Genomic DNA, 20921 nt, shown 5'->3' with positions numbered 1-20921 from the left:
CTACATAGAAAAACAAATAAGATTTTATAGTTGTCTTGTTTTATCAAGTAGCATAAATATTATAAGCAAAATTGTGAAAAATAATGTACCTGCACTTTGATCCAAGTAATGTTGTTTGATTTAGTCCGGGATACCTGTGCGTCTCGTTGACTTCGGAACACTTGTATTGATCTAACAAAAATATAAAAGCATATATTTAGATCAATCTCACAAATAATTAAATATATAAATATACAAGAATATTTAGAACGACCCCACTTACAAATCAATAATTTCCTTCATAGCCGGATAATTGCTCCACTCACCATCTACCGAATTCAGAAAATATACCACTTCTCTTATCGGGTTGATAGCAAGCAACAACCAGTGTGCTCTATAAATTAAAACAATAGGTTATATGAAAATTTTGCTACGCAAAAGAAACAAAGATTAAATGAACCAAGAATGAGAAACTAACCCTACAGGTCGGGTATTATACGCCCAAAGAATCAGACTTTCTGTATTGCCGGATGACATGAATCTATCGACTAAGCACTGTCTACCTGATTCCGGTTCCGAAGCAATTGTCATTCCACTGCAATGGGCGGAAGACACGAAAGGGAATCTGTTTGACAATGCAGTCCCGCGCAACACTCAGTCATGCAACAACCTTAAATAAAAACATTATAAACATATTAGCGGATGAGTGAATAACCGGATGTATGAGTGCATATTAGTGTATATTACCGGATGAGTGAAAAACATAATAAACATAATGTGTAAATAAATTGTTCGACTAATTAAATAATATATCGGATGAGTGAATATTACCGGATGTACGAGTGCATATTAGCGACGCCTAGTTGTTCTTGCGTAAAAATCTCTTCCAAGTCATCTATTGCAATATGTGACATGAATTCAACACCAAAGATACCTTCATCCATATTGATTTGATGGAGAGCACCTTCCTTCAAATCGGACATATCAACAAGTGTTCCGAGCGCCGTCCGGTATCGAGGCACAAAAGCACCACCTTTTTTTGCCGCTTGCTTCGGAGGACCCTTAGGTGGTACGCTACGAACTTCCTGTGTCACTTGTTGTGACCCCCGAGCAGATGCCTAAAAATCATATAACGATCGATAAAATATAAAATCATGCAGTTTTAGATTCAAATTATATATTAACACCTTAAATGTACCTCTTTTAGTGATGCAACAGACTCCTCCTCCTGTAAAATCCCTTTGCCCTTAATTGCGGGTTTTGTAGGAGCAGTCTAAAATTAAAATGTAAAAAATAATTAACGTAACGGTGCAGAATTGACATTTGAAAACTAAATGATTCATAATGGTTTTCAATATACCTCATCACCAATGATAATGAGCTCCGAGGGCCATGCAACAAATGACCCTATTGCATCTCGCATCAATGTTGCTCTGAGACCATGTCAGGTACCGGTAGCACCGCATCATGATCTAATACAACATCAGTTGATACTTTCAGGTGTCCATCCGGGAGCGGTCTATGGTGAAGTAAATCTCCCACAGTGTTGTGCACTTTTCCCTTGCCAATTAGGCGATAATTCGGTGACGATAAGTATAGTTGGCAAGAAGAAATGCCCTAAACCAATAGTAAATATAAAGTCATTATCGTTAATAAAATAGAACAATTTGTAAGGAAAAGAAATTTATAATTACCTTGGGAAGTTTTCTTTGACAGTTGAAACTAGCTTTATCACTAGTTTCTTTCACCGATGCAGTATTGCACTTTTCTCTCATATACATATCTTTATCTCTTTGCAATTCAGAGACTTGTGCTTGCAATTCCTGCAATTTTTGCAACACTTCTTGATTGGTAGGATTTCTTCTCCTAGGATGCTTGTAAAAAGAGGTTGGAGTCACACCATGACCCTTACCCCTCACCCGACCGGGATATTCAGGAGCATCTAGTGCTCTACTAAGTACGCTCCTATCATCCTGGTCCTCACTGGTGGACACCGATTGCGACAAGGTCTCCTGTAAATCATTTACATTTCAATAATTATTAGTGGAGATAAAAAATCATTTATATATTAAAAAACATTTTATTTAATTAAAGACACAGTATTATACTTACACATTCAGTATAAACTCTCTGAACATCGGGATCGACAGCTTGATTCTTGCCCACACGAGCTTCCTTCCACAACACATGTACAGGAAGTGAGGTTTCCTCACTTTTAGTCTCCTCTAACTATGCATTGACAAAAATGATAAAATCGTCAAATAAAACACATTTAGACAATTAATTAAAACGCATTTCTATTTACTTACAATTTTATCCTCTAAGCGTGCATATCCCAAACGCCCTTTTTTGTATGGATACACGGGTTTTGATGCTCTCGCACTATTTGTGACACTCCTTTTCCGAAAATCTTCATCTCTTTGATTTACAAACTCAACCCAATCTTTTTCATCAATGAAGATCTCATACTTTTTTGGCCGTCCCGGTGCCTCTTCAAGAAAGTTTCCATCTTTATCCTTAAGATAGGTGTTTGTCAAAAAAGCTTTCCACCCTCTATATCTTCAAAGTAACTGTAAAATTAAACACACACACGATGCAGTTAAATACAAATATCATAAAAATGAAGGAACTATATGCAAACTGTAGCACAAACTACAACCTAAAACCATCGCTGGACATACACTAACCTATATAACACAGAAAGGAAACATCTATGACACCAATTTCAAAGATAGCATGGTTACATCTTCAGCAATTATTTAAACAATGCAAGTTTAACAAACCCAAGGTCTAGCCTTCAAATATTGATACAACTCAAACAAATTGATACTCCATCATATTATGTAGTTCTTCAATAATGTTATTCAAAACATATTTAAAATTCAGCTATTAAATTATATGTAGATTAATGTCTAAATTTTGTAAAATCATGTATACATGAATGAACATCGAGATACTACAACATGCCTATGTGGTTAGATTTAGTAAATTCACGTTCTACAAAATTGATGGAAGAGGTAAAGTAATAGTATGCCAATTTACACACACAACGACAAAAAAACCCAAATAAGAAAATTATCAATTTAGAAGAGCATGTACCTATTTCAATAAAGCAACAAATGACTGCTCATAAACAGAATTTTCAAAGATAAAAACATAATTTTCACAGCAACAAACATATCGATTCGGCAGCATAACGACATAGTAATCTCTCAAGCTGAATGGGTACACAAGCTGAACTATACAGTTATGTTACATTGTCCCTGAATACAATATATATTCATTGGTCTATTCCATCCCCAACATCACTCAGAGAACACAAAAATGCATTATTTCTGAAGAAACATACACTGTCTTTTTTGAAAGGTCTGAATAAAATATCTATAAACACTAATCTTTCAAATGTCAAAAACAGAACTATAAATCGTGTACCTTCGTCTTCTCTTCGTATTCGTTTTCTGGGCAGGGTTTCTTCTTCGTCTAGCTTCGTATTCTGGGCAGCAATGGAGTTTTTATGGAGATTAAGTGTTGCTGTTTTGAGGATGAGATACGGTTTTGAGGAGTTTTTATGGAGTTCTTCGTTCTGGGCAGCGATGGTTCTTCGTTTCTTCGTTCTGGGCAGCGATGGCAGTGAAAGAAGAATTAGGGATTATGAAACAGCTATTATTTTGATTTTAAAAATTTTAATTAACGAAACAGCTATGAAAGCGCTTTTAAAAAGCGCTCTGGTAGCCCTGCCTTTACCAGCGCTTTTTAGGGTAAAAGCGCTTTCGTACCCCCCCCTTTAAGAGCGCTTCTGAAAGCGCTTTCATAAGCCCCCTATAAGAGCGCTTTTTGAAAGCGCTTTCGTACCCCCCCCCCCATAAGAGCGCTTTTTGAAAGCGCTTTCGTACCCCCCCTATAAGAGCGCTTTTTGAAAGCACTTTCGTAACCCCCCCTTTAAGAGCGCTTTTTTTGCGTGTTTTTTTATTTTGTTTTTAGCGAAACCTATACCAGCGCTTTCTCCTAAAAGCGCTTTAGTAGGGGTGCTGCTAAAAGATAAATTTGGCATAGTGAACACAAACCCAAGACAACCGCAATCCGCTACGGAAATTGACCCCAGGAGCTTAGCTTACATTTTCGTGGATACTGGCTGTTTTGTTGATGACTCATACTGCTATGGGTGTGTGATCAAGAATCATGACTTGGAAACCTTCCTTTCAGCAAGTTGCTTTAATCACGGGAGAGTGGAACCAATGCTCGCGGAACTGCTGGCAATTAGGTGGTGCCTCCAGATGACTAAATCATTGGGAATTGAACGATTTATTTTGCATTCTGATGCCCTTTTTGTTGTTGATTGTATTAATAATGTCCAAACTTCTGGCCACTTTCATGATATTGTGGTGGCTGTAGGATCCTGTTAAAGTCCTGTGTTGATGCGTCTGTAATTTTTCTTAGCAGGTCCTTGAATGGTGATGCCCATCACATGGTGAGGGTTGGCAAAAGTGAGGGATCTAGGACTTGGTTGGGTTGCATCCCACAGTCAATCCCTTCGTTTTCTCATGTTTCTGGTTTTAGGCTTTTGGCCTCTTAATGGAATTTACTTTCCCGTCAAAAAAAAAAAGATAACATGCTCTTCTGTTGTTGCATTGATCTATCTGTTCTTGGAAACCAAAATAAACATACACACCATCACCTCCCTCAGTAATTCCATCAACCAATTTACTTCAAGCACATTTTCTTCTTCAAGTTTTTCAATTTACCTCATTCTATAAATAAAACCTGTCCATAACAAAGAAAAAACCTTATACTAAATAAATATAAATCTTTCATAAGCTCAGTTCATGAACCAAATCAATAACATATGATAGCAAGGTTACTTTTCCATGCTCAGTTATTCCTCTATAACAAATTCATGAACCGAATCAACTCTAAATTATATCTAAAGGAAGCATAAAAACTATTTTTTGAACAACAATTACAATGTCAACACGATTTCAACTGACCTAATTCAAATCTCCTACCTGCGATTCGACATAATAGATTAAAGTTCTGTAATGAAAACAAATATGACAAAGCTTCTAGAAACCAGTGAGTCACCCATTTCACAAGTGGACCCACATGCAGTAAATGGAGGGAATGATTCTGTTGCTAACCAACCGGAAATAGCGGAAGCACGTAGAAGTGAGAGAGTACGCAAGGAAAGCACCAGGCTCAAGGGATACATGAGAACATGAGATATATTTAATGCTTGTAATAAGAATATTGAGGGCATGTGAGATTTGTGATCTTTCTGCTATTCTCTCTCTCAAACTCTTGTATGAACTTTGGTTAAGTTGTTTTTCAATACACATTTCCCTTCTATTTTCCATTGTTTAACACCACTGTTTCATTGGTGCTTTCATTACACCATGGCTGACTCAAAAACAAAGGAAATGCAAGCTGAGATCAAGCGCAATGCAGAGGAACTAAAGCAGCTTCAGGAGGTGATGTTCGAGCGGTTCGAAAGGTTGGAAGCTGGAAACTCTTCCAGATTCGATCGTATGGAGGCGATGCAGATGAGTTCTGAAGCCAAGTTTTCTCAAATTCACTCTGCGCTTGACATCTTGATCCAACAAACTCCATCAAAAACCAACCATGGTGCTGGACTCACCAACAAATCGTCATTCCAGGTGAGAAACGTGAAACTCGAATTCCCTCGATTTGATGGTACGAACGTACATGAATGGATCTTCCGTGCGGAACAATTTTTTGGCTACTATGATACTCCAGATTCGGATCGTTTAACAATTTCATCGGTACATCTTGATAAGGATGTGGTACCATGGTATCAAATGATGCAACGATCTAACCCTTTTCAATCATGGCTTGAGTTTACGCGCGCGTTAGAGTTGGATTTCGGTCCATCCATTTATGAATGTCCTCGAGCTACCCTGTTTAAGCTGACCCAATCTGGTACGGTTGCGGAATATTATTTGCAATTTACTTCATTAGCTAATAGGGTGTATGGTCTTAGTAATGATGCTTTGATTGATTGTTTCATTAGTGGATTAAATGTTGATATTCGTCGTGATGTGCTGATTCACACACCCACGTCCATTGTTAAGGCAGTGTCTCTAGCAAAGGTCTATGAAGAAAAATATACACCCATTACCAAACAACAAAAAGCCAACCCAACCACTTATACACCAAACAGATCCTTCCTCAATAAACCAGATAATAACCAGAAAAATATGGCCCCCATCCTCCATACACCTCCAACCCGACCAATGAGCCAAAACCAAAAAAATCCTAATATCAAGAGAATGTCACCAGCTGAAATGCAAGTGAGAAGAGATAAAGGTCTTTGCTATTGGTGTGATGACAAATTTTCATTTACACACAAGTGTCCTAATAGGCAATTGATGTTATTACAATATGATGATACTGATGCAGACCAACTGCTCGAGACAATGCATAAGCCACCAGACATACCTACTGAAAACCCTGAGACCACCCAAACTGAACACCATCTATCTTTGAATGCCATGAAAGGAACTAGTAACATGGGTGTGTTGAGATTTTCCGGTTCAATTGGACATATTCAGGTGCAAATTCTCATTGATGGAGGTAGTTCCGATAGTTTTTTGCAGCCAAGAATAGCAAAGTTTCTCAAATTACCTGTTGAACCAGCCCCAATCTTCAAAGTGTTGGTGGGTAATGGTGAGATAATGACTGCTGAGGGACTGGTCAAAAACTTACCAATTGAGGTGCAAGGACATAAATTGGAAGTGCCAGTCTACTTATTGCCGGTGGCTGGAGCTGACGTTATATTGGGAGCATCATGGTTAGCAACATTAGGTCCACATGTTGCTGATTATGCAGCATTGACACTCAAATTCTTCTTGAATGGGAAGTTTGTGACATTGACAAGAGAGACTACTAGGGCACCGGCTCCAGCTCAATTCCATCACTTTAAGAGACTTCACACTACTGATGCAATCGCTGAATATTTCACCATTCAATTACTGAAATCTCATGAGCTGGAAGATACTTTTAAAGAGTTACCTACTAACACTGAACCTGAAGTGGCAGTATTGTTACACACTTATAGAGATATTTTTCAAGCACCGTCATCGCTACCTCCTGTCAGAGCACAGAACCACACTATTCCCTTATTGGAGGGGTCAAATCCTGTTAAGGTCAAACCTTATAGGTACCCTCATAGTCAGAAAACTCAAATTGAGAACATGGTTCAAGAAATGCTGCAGCAGGGGATCATTCAACCTAGCACAAGTCCATTTTCATCACCAATCATTTTGGTGAAAAAGAAAGATGGAACATGGAGATTCTGCACTGATTATAGAGCTCTTAATGCTCTAACAATCAAAGATAGCTTTCCTATTCCAACAGTTGATGAATTGCTAGACGAACTGTTTGGAGCTAAATACTTTTCTAAATTGGATCTCAGGTCAGGCTACCATCAAATATTAGTTCATCCAGAGGACAGGTACAAGACGGCTTTTCGAACTCATCACGGTCATTATGAATGGTTGGTCATGCCTTTTGGCTTGACAAATGCCCCTGCGACATTCCAGAGCTTAATGAATCACATCCTTCAACATGCTTTAAGAAAATATGTCTTAGTATTTTTTGATGATATATTGGTTTTCAGCACCAATTGGATTGAACACTTGAGACATTTAGAAGAAGTTCTCAAATTATTACAAGAGAATACCCTGTTTGTCAAGTTATCCAAATGCTCATTTGGAGTACAGGAAATTGAGTATTTGGGTCACATTGTGAATGGAGAAGGTGTTTCTATGGATAAAGACAAAGTCAAAGCTGTCTTGGAATGGCCAACTCCACAAAACATCAAGCAATTGAGAGGATTTTTGGGCTTGACAGGGTATTATAGAAGATTCATTAAGTCATATGCTAACTTAGCTGCCCCTTTAACAGATTTGCTAAAAAAGGATAATTATGTCTGGAACCTGCAAGCAGATACTGCTTTTCAGAAATTAAAGTTAGCAATCACTTCTGCACCAGTGTTGGCTTTACCGGATTTTAAAAAACCTTTTGTTTTGGAGACTGATGCATCAGGTATTGGAGTAGGAGCAGTGCTGCAACAAGATGGCCATCCTATTGCCTTCTTTTCAAAAAAATTAGTGCCTAGAAATCAGAAAAAGTCTGCTTACTTCAGAGAAATGTTGGCTATCTCTGAAGCGGTTTCCAAATTTAGACACTATCTGTTAGGTCATAAATTTATAATCCGCACCGATCAAAAGAGTTTGCGGAATTTGATGGAGCAGACCTTGCAGACACCAGAACAACAACAATGGTTGCATAAGTTTCTTGGGTATGATTTCATTATTGAGTATAAGCCAGGCAAGGAGAACATCGCTGCGGATGCTCTATCTAGAATGATGGCATTGACTTGGTCAGAACCTCGATTAACAATAATTCAGGAAATCAAAGATGCATTACAATCAAATCCTCACTTATTGGATATTATGTCCAAGTGTAGCACGAATACTCAGTCTCACCAGCACTACACAATGAAGGAAGGTTTGCTATTTTGGAAAAATAGAATTGTAATTCCTACTCCATCTAATTTGGTCCAAAAAGTGTTACAAGAGTATCACAATTCTCCGATAGGGGGTCATGCGGGAATTACTAGAACTGCTGCCCGAATCAAAGCTCAATTTTACTGGCCAACATTGCAGAGAGATATACAAGAATTTGTGGAGCATTGTATAATCTGTCAACAAGCTAAGACATCTAACACATTGCCGGCAGGGTTACTGCAACCTCTTCCAATACCATCACAGGTGTGGGAAGATATAGCCTTGGACTTCATTACAGGTTTGCCTTCCTCACATGGTTATACTACTATTATGGTAGTGGTGGACCGTTTAACCAAATATGCTCACTTTATGGCCATGAAGTCTGACTACACTAGTAAGTCAGTAGCAGAAACTTTTATGAACAATGTTGTCAAGCTACATGGTATGCCTAAATCGATTGTGTCCGATAGAGATAAGGTTTTCACTAGTGCTTTTTGGCAACATCTCTTCAAACTTCAAGGGACTACTTTAGCCATGAGCTCGGCGTACCATCCGCAGTCCGATGGTCAAACAGAGGTGCTTAACAAAGGTTTGGAATTATTCTTGAGATGCTTCACATTTCACAATCCTAAGTCATGGTTTAAGGCTCTGACATGGGCAGAGTATTGGTATAACACGGCGTTACAAACCAGCATCGGCATGACTCCATTTAAGGCCTTATATGGAAGGGATCCTCCTACATTGACAAGATATGTATCTCAAGTTTCGGACCCGCCACCACTGCAAGAAGAGTTGCTGGAGAGAGATAGAATCTTACAACAATTGAAAAGCAACTTGGAAAAGGCTCAACAGTACATGAAAAAACAAGCAGACAAGAATAGAAGGGATGTTCAATTGCAAATAGGAGAGCTGGTGTTAGTGAAATTGCAACCATACAGGCAGCAATCTGTAGCACTAAGAAAAAATCTAAAGTTGGGAATGAGATATTTTGGACCCTTTGAAGTTTTAACCAAAGTAGGTGAAGTTGCTTATAAGTTGAAGTTGCCGGACCATGCTAAGATCCATCCAGTTTTTCACATTTCTCAATTGAAGCCTTTTAAAGGTGTTCCTCAAAACTAATATATGCCACTTCCTCTTACTATGAGTGATACTGGTCCAATTATTTGGCCCGTGGAGATTTTGCAAGCTAGAACCGTCTTCAAAGGGTCACAAAAAGTTTACCAAGTCCTTGTGCAATGGGATCAGCAGCCTATCTCTGAAGCTACTTGGGAGGATGCAGTAAGCTTGCAGCAGAAGTTTCCACTTTTCAACCTTGAGGACAAGGTTGATTTCAAAGAGGAAGGTATTGTAATGAAAACAAATATGACAAAGCTTCTAGAAACCAGTGAGTCACCCATTTCACAAGTGGACCCACATGCAGTAAATGGAGGGAATGATTCTGTTGCTAACCAACCGGAAATAGCGGAAGCACGTAGAAGTGAGAGAGTACGCAAGGAAAGCACCAGGCTCAAGGGATACATGAGAACATGAGATATATTTAATGCTTGTAATAAGAATATTGAGGGCATGTGAGATTTGTGATCTTTCTGCTATTCTCTCTCTCAAACTCTTGTATGAACTTTGGTTAAGTTGTTTTTCAATACACATTTCCCTTCTATTTTCCATTGTTTAACACCACTGTTTCAAGTTCCTGCGAGCAAGTTTTCAGTGAAAATGAAGATATGAAATCGTAGAACTGTGATGGGAAAGTTGAACGAAATGAGAATTCAAACCGTGACGAGAACGGTGGACAGCGATGAGAATGGTGGACGGCGGTAAGAACGGTGGACTGCGGTGAGAACACGAACAGCGACGGTCGATAGTGAAGAGACGAGAGTGGCATGAGAATGCTCCATAGGGTTTCTCTATTTTTCTAATTTTTTTAGATTTATATGTTATTTAATATTTTTAAGTATAACTTTCATATACTTTCAAAAAATAAAAATATATAAAATCTAACATTAAATAAAAAGAATTATAAAAAAATGTAGCGTGACATCCTGACATATGACATTTTTAAATGAAAATAATTATATTTACATATATTATTACTATTATTACTAATTATGTTTATATATTATATCATTTTATATCTTATATTCTTAAAAGATAAGTTATTAAATTATTTAAGTATATTTCTAAAAATTGCTTTAATTATTCAATATAATTTAGTGAGATTTACTTTGAAATTTGACATCAAGTAAATTTGGAAAGAAAATGTTTGAAAAATGATGAAACTTGTTTGAAACATCACCATATAACAAAAATAGGGGTCTAAGTGAAAGAAAAAAAAACCGATTATACCAACCATACAAACTAAACCAAATCAAAAAAATCTTCATTATACTTATTTGATTCAAAACCTAAGCAAAATAATGAAAACCAAACTGATATGATTATTATATAATAACTATCAACAAATAATTATTACATACTTTTTATATCTATTAAATTTTGATAAAATTTAAATAAAATACTATTAATATTTTTAGTAAATATTTAAATCTACTAATTTTTTATAAAATAATGTTTTATTTTAATGGAAAAAATTATATATTATTTTTTATAATCAATAATTTAAAAATTATTGTCTTATTGGTAGGTTCTTGACTCAATATTTAAGAATTAAGAATGCAGGTTCGATACACACCATTTAAATTTTGGTCAGATTAACTTAAGGTACTGTTCTACTTGGAGATTCTTTGGACCAACATGACGTAAATAGAGAAATTAATAAATTATACATATATTTTGTTTTAGAGAAATATTAACTTAAAATACTGTCCTACTGGTAGATTGTTTGGTGCAATATGAGTTACATAGTAGGTTTGATTCCAATATGAGAAACGTTTAAGTAATTAATAAAATTAAAAATGAAAATTTTCAACAATTATGAAATATATCTATTATTAAAAACTAAGATTGAAATTAGAAATTAATTAAAATACATTATAAAAATAATTACTAACATAGAAAAAATAAGGATTAAAAATTAGAATTAAACTAAATAAAAAACACCATAAAAAATAGTAAAATAAAAAAAATAATAATTAAAATAGATATTCGCAGTAAAATCCGCAGGAAAATTTCCTGCGGAATTACCTGCCGATTTCGTATTTTAGTTTGGTTTTGTTATAAAAAGAAACCGCAGCAAATTCCGCATGAATGTTTCCTGCGAATATACCTGCGGATTTTATAGTGTAGTGAGATATTTTCTCTGAAATATAAATTCTGTAGAAAAATCCGCAGGTATTCCTGCGGAATTTTCTACCAATTTTTTATCCACAAGAAACTTTATTTTATTAGGAAATTCCCAGGAAAATCCGCAGGTATTCCTGCAGAATATTTTCCAATCGAGTATTTCTAGTAGTGCATCCAAATACTCTTGAGTATGTAACACTAAACTTATGTACAACATATTTACACACATACTATATTAAAACTTAATCAAGAAAGAAAATATTATCGTACAAGTGATCACAATTTTTCATAAACCGATGCAAGAAAGGTGGAAACACCTTCATAATTCCATTGATAAAGTCTCAATTAACAACCATCTTGAAAGCTTGTAGTGATAGAATCTTGTACTGAGGCTACAGAAGGTGTAGGAGCATGATAGGTTGCAACTGGCCTCTTTGGTGAAAGACTTGGCAAGAAAACCTCAATTTTGCACTTGAATATTGCTTGTCTAATTGATGGTCTTAGAATCACATCAGGATGAGCACACCATAATCCAACAATCATCAAACACTCTACTTCTTTCTCATCAAAATCCTTTCTCAAATTCTCATCCATTGCCATAAGTAGCTCTCCTCTTCCATAATGATCCCAAACCCACTCAATCATTCCCTTCTCTCCACCATCTTTGTCCTTCATAACTTCAACGACTTCCTTTCCTGTGGTGATCTCTAAAGCAACTATACTAAAACTATACATATCTAACTCTTTGCTGGCCCTACCTGTACTCACATATTCAAGAGCTACATAGCCCAATGTTCCGGCTATACAAGTTGTTTGAGGCCCAAGCTCATGGTTCATTAGTTTCGCCAACCCAAAATCACCAAGCTTGGCATTGAAATTAGAATCCAACATAACATTACTTGATTTGATATCTCTATGTACCACACACCTCTCCCATTCTTCGTGTTGATTAACCAAACCATAAGCCAATCCAAGAACTATTTTATGCCTTGCACTCCAAGAAAGAGGTGTTCTTTTTCCAAATAAATGAGAATCAAGACTACTATTAGACATAAACTCATAAACAATAAGAAACTCACCTTTTTCATGTCACCAACCTAACAGCTTCACAATATTTCGGTGTCTCAACTGGCTAATAACTGTAACTTTAGTTACATACTCTTTCTTCCCTTGTCTAGATCCCTTTGATATTTTCTTCACAGTAACTGTTAAGTTTAAATCAATAAAGTAACCTTTATAAACATCTCCAAAACCACCTCGACCTAACTTTCTATCAATGGAGAAGTTATTGTTGGCGAAATTCAATTCTTTGTAGGAGAACCTCCTTGGACCTGCTTCTCTTTCAAGATCTTCATCATTCATAGCCTCTTCCTTTTCTTTTTTACTTTTGTTTGTCTTTCTCCGAAGTAATGCATATGTTGCAATTGCTCCCACTCCCATTCCAACTCCAACAAGTACAATCCCAATTAGTATCAAAACTAATCTTGTGAACATACAGAATCATGCATATAAAGCTGTGTGGCAGCCATTGATGAATGCATGAGATCTTGAAAGAGAAGCATCCTACACCGGATCCAATGATGGCAGCGATAGAGGAGACGGCGGTGGCCGCGGTGATGGCCACAATGATGGTGGTGATGGTGGTGGCTGCGGTGATGGTGGTGGTCGTGGTAATGGTGGTCGCGGTAACGAGGCGGCCGCGGTAGCCGCGGTGACGGCGGTGGCCGTGGAAATGGCGGCAGTAGAGGAAATGACAATGGTGGCAGAAACGATGACGAAACGTCGGGTGTCACAAATAATGACAGTTATTTCAATATAGGCGGTAATGACCAAGAGGGTTCCTCATACTCCCTCAAGGTCAATATTCCTAAGATGAATGGGAATAACTATAATGAATGGGCCCAACCAGTTTGCTTGGTATTGGATAGCAAAGGGAAGCTTGGTTTTTTAATAGGAGCAGTAGTTGAACCGGCAGTAGGAGACCCTCTTTACAAACAATGGAAATCTGAAAACTCCTTGATTATTGCGTGGTTGGTAAGCTCTATGGAAAGTGGAATAGGTAAGCCTTACATGTTTTTGCATTCTGTAAAGGATGTATGGGAAGCTGTTAAGGAAACATACTCTGATATTCAAAACTCCTCACAAATGTTTGGTTTGAAATCAAAGTTATGGCATGCGAAACAAGGGGACAGGAATGTTAGTGCTTATTACAATGAGTTGTTGACTCTGTGGTAAGAGTTGGATATATGTCATGACGATAATTGGAGGTGTACAGAAGATAGTGTTTTGTTTCTCAAAAGACAAGAAAATGATCTTGTCTTCATGTTTCTCGCTGGGCTCAATAAAGACCTTGATGAGGTAAGAGGTAGAGTTTTAAGAAAAATACCATTGTCAACTCTTCATGAAACTTTTGCAAAAATAAGAAGGGAGGAGGCACGACAAGGTATTATGATGGGCAAGACACCACGAAGCTCTGAATCTGAAGGCTCAACTTTGGCTACTAGGAACCTTGACGAGGGAAAAAGGGTAGACAAAGTTCCGTGGTGTGACCACTGCAAGCGTGAATGGCATACGCGTGAAACCTGTTGGAAGCTCAAAGGGAAACCTCCTAACTGGAAGAAGAAAGGTGGTTGTGCATTTCAGGCTAGTAATTATAATTAAGGGCAGCAAATCTCTTCACCTCAGCTTCCACTCACTACAGAACAACTAGACAGACTGTACAAACTCCTCGAGTCTCCAACTAGTACCCATTAATCCTTATAAGATTTTCTTCAACCATGCAGTCCCATACCTACACAGCCTCGGGATCCCTCTCACTCCGATGTGGCGACCACTCTTTTCCATATTCGGCCTCGAGTGTTACATGCGGTGAAAATTCCGATGTGGAAACCACTAGGAGAGGTCTGATGCTTTCGGGATTATCGACTAACCCCACAAACTAACACGAGTCTTTTTAGCATGCTTTGACCTCACTCACACGCTTTCCGGGAAACTTCCCAGAAGGTCACCCATCCTTAAATTTCTCAATGTCAAGCACACTTAACTGTGGAGTTCTTATGGAATGGGCTACCGAAAAGAAGATGCATCTTATTGGTATAGGTAGTATCAATCAATCCTTATAAGTTTTTCTTCAACCATGCAGTCTACCTGCACAACCACCTTCTGCCCTCTTTGTCCTCAGGTGTTACATGATGTAGCTCAATTGGTAGTGAGAATGGATTGAACATGTAGTTGATCCCCAGGGTACAAGGTTCGATTCCCATGAAAGGCAAAAACTTTACTAGAGATGGGGGTAGAGAAGATCGTGAGGTGACAGTGTCGGGATTGCCTTGCGAGGGGTCCGGGTTGTTACAAGAGATCTTGTAGATGATCGACACTGCTTGGTTGTAGACGGGTAATTAGATTGGTTGAATATGTTACGATGGTTGCGAGGGTAGTGCCCTTTTATTAGTGGAGAGTGTGTGTGACTTAAAGTATGTATGACTTAGAGTGTGTCTGACTTAGAGTATGTCTTTATTCACTTGAGGGATGATGTATTTATAGGAGTTTTAGTACCTAGGGTTTTCATTGGAAAGGACACCGCCCTCATAGTCAAATGGTGGACAGCTGAATCCCTATTTTCAAGGAAGACGTGAGTCATTAGCGATATGACTATTTCCTTCTCCAATACATGTCTTACACCATGTTCTATCCTCCATGGGCGAGGGAGACTTCAGGGAGAGGTAATACCTCCATTCATGCGACCTTGTTTCATTGTCTTCTCCTAGGGCGGTCCTAGGGTATCGCTCTATGCTAGGTGTTTTGAAAATATAACACTACAAAGCTCGTATTCTGGATGTGCAAAAGTGATAAAGAAGCTCTCGTTTTATAGGCTAATGTGTGGTATAATTTAGGAAATAATCCATAGGCCAAATCAATGTTGTAATCAATTAGGCTAATTGATTAGAGGACCTAAATAATTGATTCTCAATGCCAAAAATAGAAGGTTTTGATATGCAGTTGTTATCAATCATTAAGAGACTTTCCCAATCACTTTTATACTCAACCAAGCATAATCTAATCGATTAGGTAATTGATCTAATTGATTATTCAGTTGGAAAATGTATTTAAATCAATTAGACACTCTTCTATTCAATTGGCTAGGCTTTAAAAACAATTTTTGTGGTTTAAGTAAAAAATGAGAGGCTTCAAAAATATTTTTATAAGATGTGTTTGATTTAGCCATAATATTTCATAAATACTCTTGTTTCTTTACAAGACATAAGTCACTCAGAAGGACACGACTAGGCGAGCTTTTGTATTTCCTCTCTTTCACAAATCTGACGCTTCAAGTTTGACATATTTATATTTGACTTTAGCATCATACAAGAGCCTTAAATCTTCTTAAAGATGCTTGAGACATCTTCATGTTTATTACCATCATCTGAGAGTTGAGAGGTCAAACCACGTGTAATCCTTGAAATCAAAGTCTTCATTTGAAAGTTGTTTGACCATAATGTTAACTTTAAATAGATGTCCTAATCTTTAATAGCATAGCATAGATGTCCTAAATAACTATCAGTTGACTTGCAACTTTTCTATCCATAATATTCACCTTGGATCACTTTGACTATACCTGCAAGCACATAGATCCTCATTTTGAACGCCTAAAACAAGCAAAGAAGACCGATATGGTGGATAAGGTCATTAGTGTTACTATATTGTGCTTTAGGGATAAAGCTCTAATGGAGTTTGCTAGGAAGAAGGATGCGACTTTGATATGTAGGCAAAATATGATTCATTGTATATGATCCATTAATTGACTCACAAGTTGTATATGAAATAACAACGCTACTCATTTCAAAAGGTAGAGAATAAAGGAAAATTTTTTGCCCACCTCCCTACCTTCTAGGTCACCTCTGGTGAAAAACCCAAAATACCCCTTACTTCGGAAATGCATCTTCGAAATGCAAGAAAAAGGTGTTTTCGGAGATGCATCTCCGAAAGCGCCTTTTTTTTTCAAAATTTGTCTTATTTCGGAAATGCATTTCCGAAAACACCATTTCGGAAATGAACTTCCGAAATACTGCGCGTTTTGCAGATTTAGCAAAACAGCCTCCCTCCCCCATTCACTTTACCCTAAATCTACTTCAAACTTCCTCTCTTCAAAAATTTCTGCAAAAGCAAGTGTGTATCAAACATTTAGACATTCCAAAAGCTTCCCAAACTCAACCTAAATCATCCCAATCTCTTCAATTGGTAAGTTTTTCAATTTTTTCAATTTTTAGATCCATTATTAAAATCTCTATTAGGGTGTTTAGAAATTGCAAAAACTGTATTAGATTAGGTTGGTACTTCTATTTAGGTTGTTTAGATTGAATAAAACTTGTTTTGAACTTTTTTTTTGGGGTCTGCCATGGAAGTTGCAGAAAACTTCCTCGCAGGGGTGTTTCGGAAGTTCATTTCCGAAAACACCTCCATTCCCAATTTCGGAAATGAACTTCTGAATTGTATCAGAAGTCCAATTTTTTTAGTTCTTTATGTTGTCTCGCATATTAATCGATTTCAATTGTTTTCAGGAACATGTCAGGCAACCAAGCACGCATCAGACAGGGTAGAGAGACCCAGACTGCGTTGGCTAGACGCGAGCGGACGGCGGCGCAGTTGGCGTCGACACAGGGACGGGGGCAGGGCCGGGGACGACGTGTGCGAGTTCCCGTGGAGATGGACGAGGGTACCTCTACATCTGGATCGAGGAGTCGTCTGGCTCGGGTATCTTCTTCCCGCCAGCGAGAGGAGGAGGAGGAAGAGGTGGCAGTGTCATACCACGGGGCGGAGGAGGTACCGGATGTTGACCCTCCACTCGGGGAGGAGGATGAGCAGAAGGAGGGCTTCCCGGGAGGGCCCAGTGACACTTCTGTATTGCTTACTTACCGCGAGCACGTCGCTCGGCATATCTGGGAGGGAGAGGTATTTTTTATAATTTTCCCGACTACATTATTTAACCGTTTATAATTTAGACGTTTATTCAATATTTTCTTAACGGTCTATTTAACATACTTTTTTATTTGTTTTTTTTGTAACATGAGAGAGAGCCGTTGAAAATGGTGAACCACGCCCGGAAAGTTTTCAGTCTGTTTAAACCGACTGCCGAGTGGTTTAACGACGCTGTGAGAGGTTCATGGCTTAGTGGGCTCTGCATGACGGGGTATTCCACCATCAGCCACGGCATGCAGGGGGCCTTCGTGGAGCGGTGGCACAAGGAGACGTCTTCTTTCCACTTTCCGGTTGGGGAGATGACGATCACCTTGCATGATGTGCAGTGTCTTCTCCACCTGCCGATCAGGGGGGCGCTGTTGACCCACTCCCGGATCCAGAGGATCGAAGCCAATGAATGGATGGCGCTCTATTTGGGTATGGAGCCCGAAGCTGCTGACTACGAGTGCATCACGACATCTGGGCCTCATATCCGGTTCACCACACTGAGCCGCTATTTCGAGCACCACCTGGACGCGGCGGCCGATGTCGAGGATGCGGGTGACGACCTATTTACACATTATCACCGTGGCTGCGCTCTCCGGTGCTAGTACATGCATGTGGTAGGCGCTGCGATCTTTGTGGACAAGAGTGCGAGGTACGTCGACGTGACCTACCTCCGCTACTTCATGGACTTAACCACCGTTCACCAGTGGAACTGGGGGGCAGCTACTCTGGCATACCTATACCAGAAGCTGAATGAGGCCTCCAACTGGAGGACGAGGCAGTTGACCGGATCCTGCACACTACTCACGGTACGTTTCATTTTAATTGTTTCGTATTTATTTATGTTTCGTATTTACTTATGTTTCGTATTTATTTATATTTCGTATTTACTTACGGTACGTTACATTATCGTGTTTGTGTTTCAGAGCTGGATCATCTCTTACTTCTCCCGGAGCCACGACTTTCACATTGATCCTGAATACGTTGACGCCATGCCTAGGGCCGCCAGATACGTTCCCCAGAGGGGGAACAATGCGGTGGGACCATACCGTGGGTACCTGGACCGCACGATGCACGATGACGTCACCTGGAGGCCATTCAGCGACTACACTCAGGTTGTCCCCTTTAACGGCATATCTTTATATTCTGGCTGGTTGGCATGCGGGACCAGCATCATGGTCCGGTATCTCCCTGAGCGGTGCATGCGGCAGTTCGGATTTGTGCAGATGATACCCAGGTCACCTTTTGAAGCTGCTCCCGACACAGTGACCAGAGTGCAGCTCACTGCCATATTTGAGGATTGGGAGCATCATGTGGTACCGGAGGAGTATCGTCGCATTCGGGTCACCCAGGACTGGCACAGTGTGGAGGGGTACGTCATATGGTTCTACCGGTTGTCACATCATCTGCTGACACCCGACGCTCCCGGCGCTCCTAGGCCAGCACACGAGGATATCTTGGAGAACCAGCAGGCTGAGGATGACCACGCCATTGATCTCCTGCCGATATGCCAGCGGATAGAGATGCTTGGGCGGGACGCGTTGGATCGAGGTTTCGTTCATCAGGGCGGTCCAGAGGCAGTCGCCGTGATGGAGATGATCGTCACTGATGCGGGCCGTGTGGCGGCATACAGGCGGCAGAGGAGGTCCCAGGGAGAGAGGGTTAGGCATACCCAGTAGTGGTATCGGGTTTATTTGTTTTTGTTTTCGGATTGTATCTTTCGTACACTATTATTATTTGGATTTGGATCGGATCGGCTTGTATATATTACTATTTTTATCATATTAGTATATTAGTATTTTCTGTTTATATATCGCTTATTTTATTTGCCGTCTTCCTTTAATTAAAAATACGAGGCTGTTTCCAAAAACATAAAAAAAAACACAGTTTCTGCATAATTCGGAAGTTCATTTTCGAAACCCCCCAAAATCTGAAAAAAGGTGTTTTCGGAAGTGCATCTCCGAAAACACCCCCCATTTGGTGTTTTTCGGAGATGCACTTCCGAAGTCTGAAAATTTTAAAAAAAAAAAAAAACTTCAGAAATGCATTTTCGAAGCAGGGGTAAAGTGGGGTTTTCACTGGGGGTGACCCCCATAGGGAGGTGGGTAAAGAAATTTTCAGAATAAATCCATAGTGAAACAGTTGATCGAATTACATATGATTATTGATGATCTTGAGAATATTGAGATGAAGATTGATGACGAGGACAAGACTCTACTTTTATTATCCAGATCCTTTGTGAACTTCAAGGATACCTTGCTTTTTGTAAGAAATGTACTACTCTAAATGAAGTTCAAACGGTTGTGAGACACAGAGAATTTTTAAAGGTTAAAGATTTGAAAATTGACGATTATAATAAAAGTTTGAATAGATTATAATAAAAGTTTGAATATCTCCAAAATATGAAAACTAGAGAAAGGTCTAAATGAAAAAGATTCGACAAGTCAACGGTAAAATATTTACTTGTCATAAAACATATCACTTCAAAAAGTTATATTTTGAAAAAAGTCAAAAGATGTAGAAAACTAAAAGCAATTACATGAATTGAAAAGCAATCAACTCAAAAGGTTATTAAAGTTCAAAATTTCATAATCATCCTTGAATGTTAAAATGAAAATGAATTCCATTTCTTTATCATAATGCAACTTCATTTTTCCTGTAAAATAAGTTGTTGGTTATATTTTTTAATTGCGTTAGACCTAGCCGGCGAAATACGTGAACTCCTATTGTTTATATACTAAGAGTTGTTGACAATGGCACAAAAATATGTGATATTTGACAAAATCTTACTTCTTAATCAATATGTATGATTCATGGAAATAATCAAAGTACTTTTTTAAATGATTAATGAAACCACTTGGTCATAACAAAACTTAATACTGTATATAAAAATTTGTTGATTTGGAAAAACAATAAACCTTAAACCTCAAAAGAAAAGTTATGAATTGTCTATTGTCTAAGAATAGAAGAAGAAAATTTCAAGACATAATTTTATACAAGTTAGAAAGGGTTTATTTTATTGTTGTGAAAAGAAAAGAATAAAGAAATACAAGTGTGTTAAATTGGTGATGTAATGAAAAAAAAAAAAAGTTCGTTGACATTGCAATAGGAAAAAGAATATATATTTTTGAAGAAAAAAGAAAAATCAAAGAATAGAAAATGTTGTAAACAGAACCAAATCCAGATAATCACCAAGATATGTGTTTGTATATAATT

The 20921-nt window shown here is 38.3% G+C and overlaps 1 pseudogene; it reads right to left on the bottom strand.

Moving 5' to 3' along the window:
- Positions 1-12089: 12089 nt before the first annotated feature.
- LOC131648654 (L-type lectin-domain containing receptor kinase IX.1-like) lies at positions 12090-13238 on the bottom strand (annotated as a pseudogene).
- Positions 13239-20921: the final 7683 nt, after the last annotated feature.

Source organism: Vicia villosa, linkage group LG2, assembly GCF_029867415.1.
Source record: "Vicia villosa cultivar HV-30 ecotype Madison, WI linkage group LG2, Vvil1.0, whole genome shotgun sequence".
In the NCBI taxonomy this organism is placed as follows: domain Eukaryota; kingdom Viridiplantae; phylum Streptophyta; class Magnoliopsida; order Fabales; family Fabaceae; genus Vicia; species Vicia villosa.
Note: the sequence above shows the minus strand (reverse complement) of the source record. Positions and strands in the feature narration are given on the sequence as shown.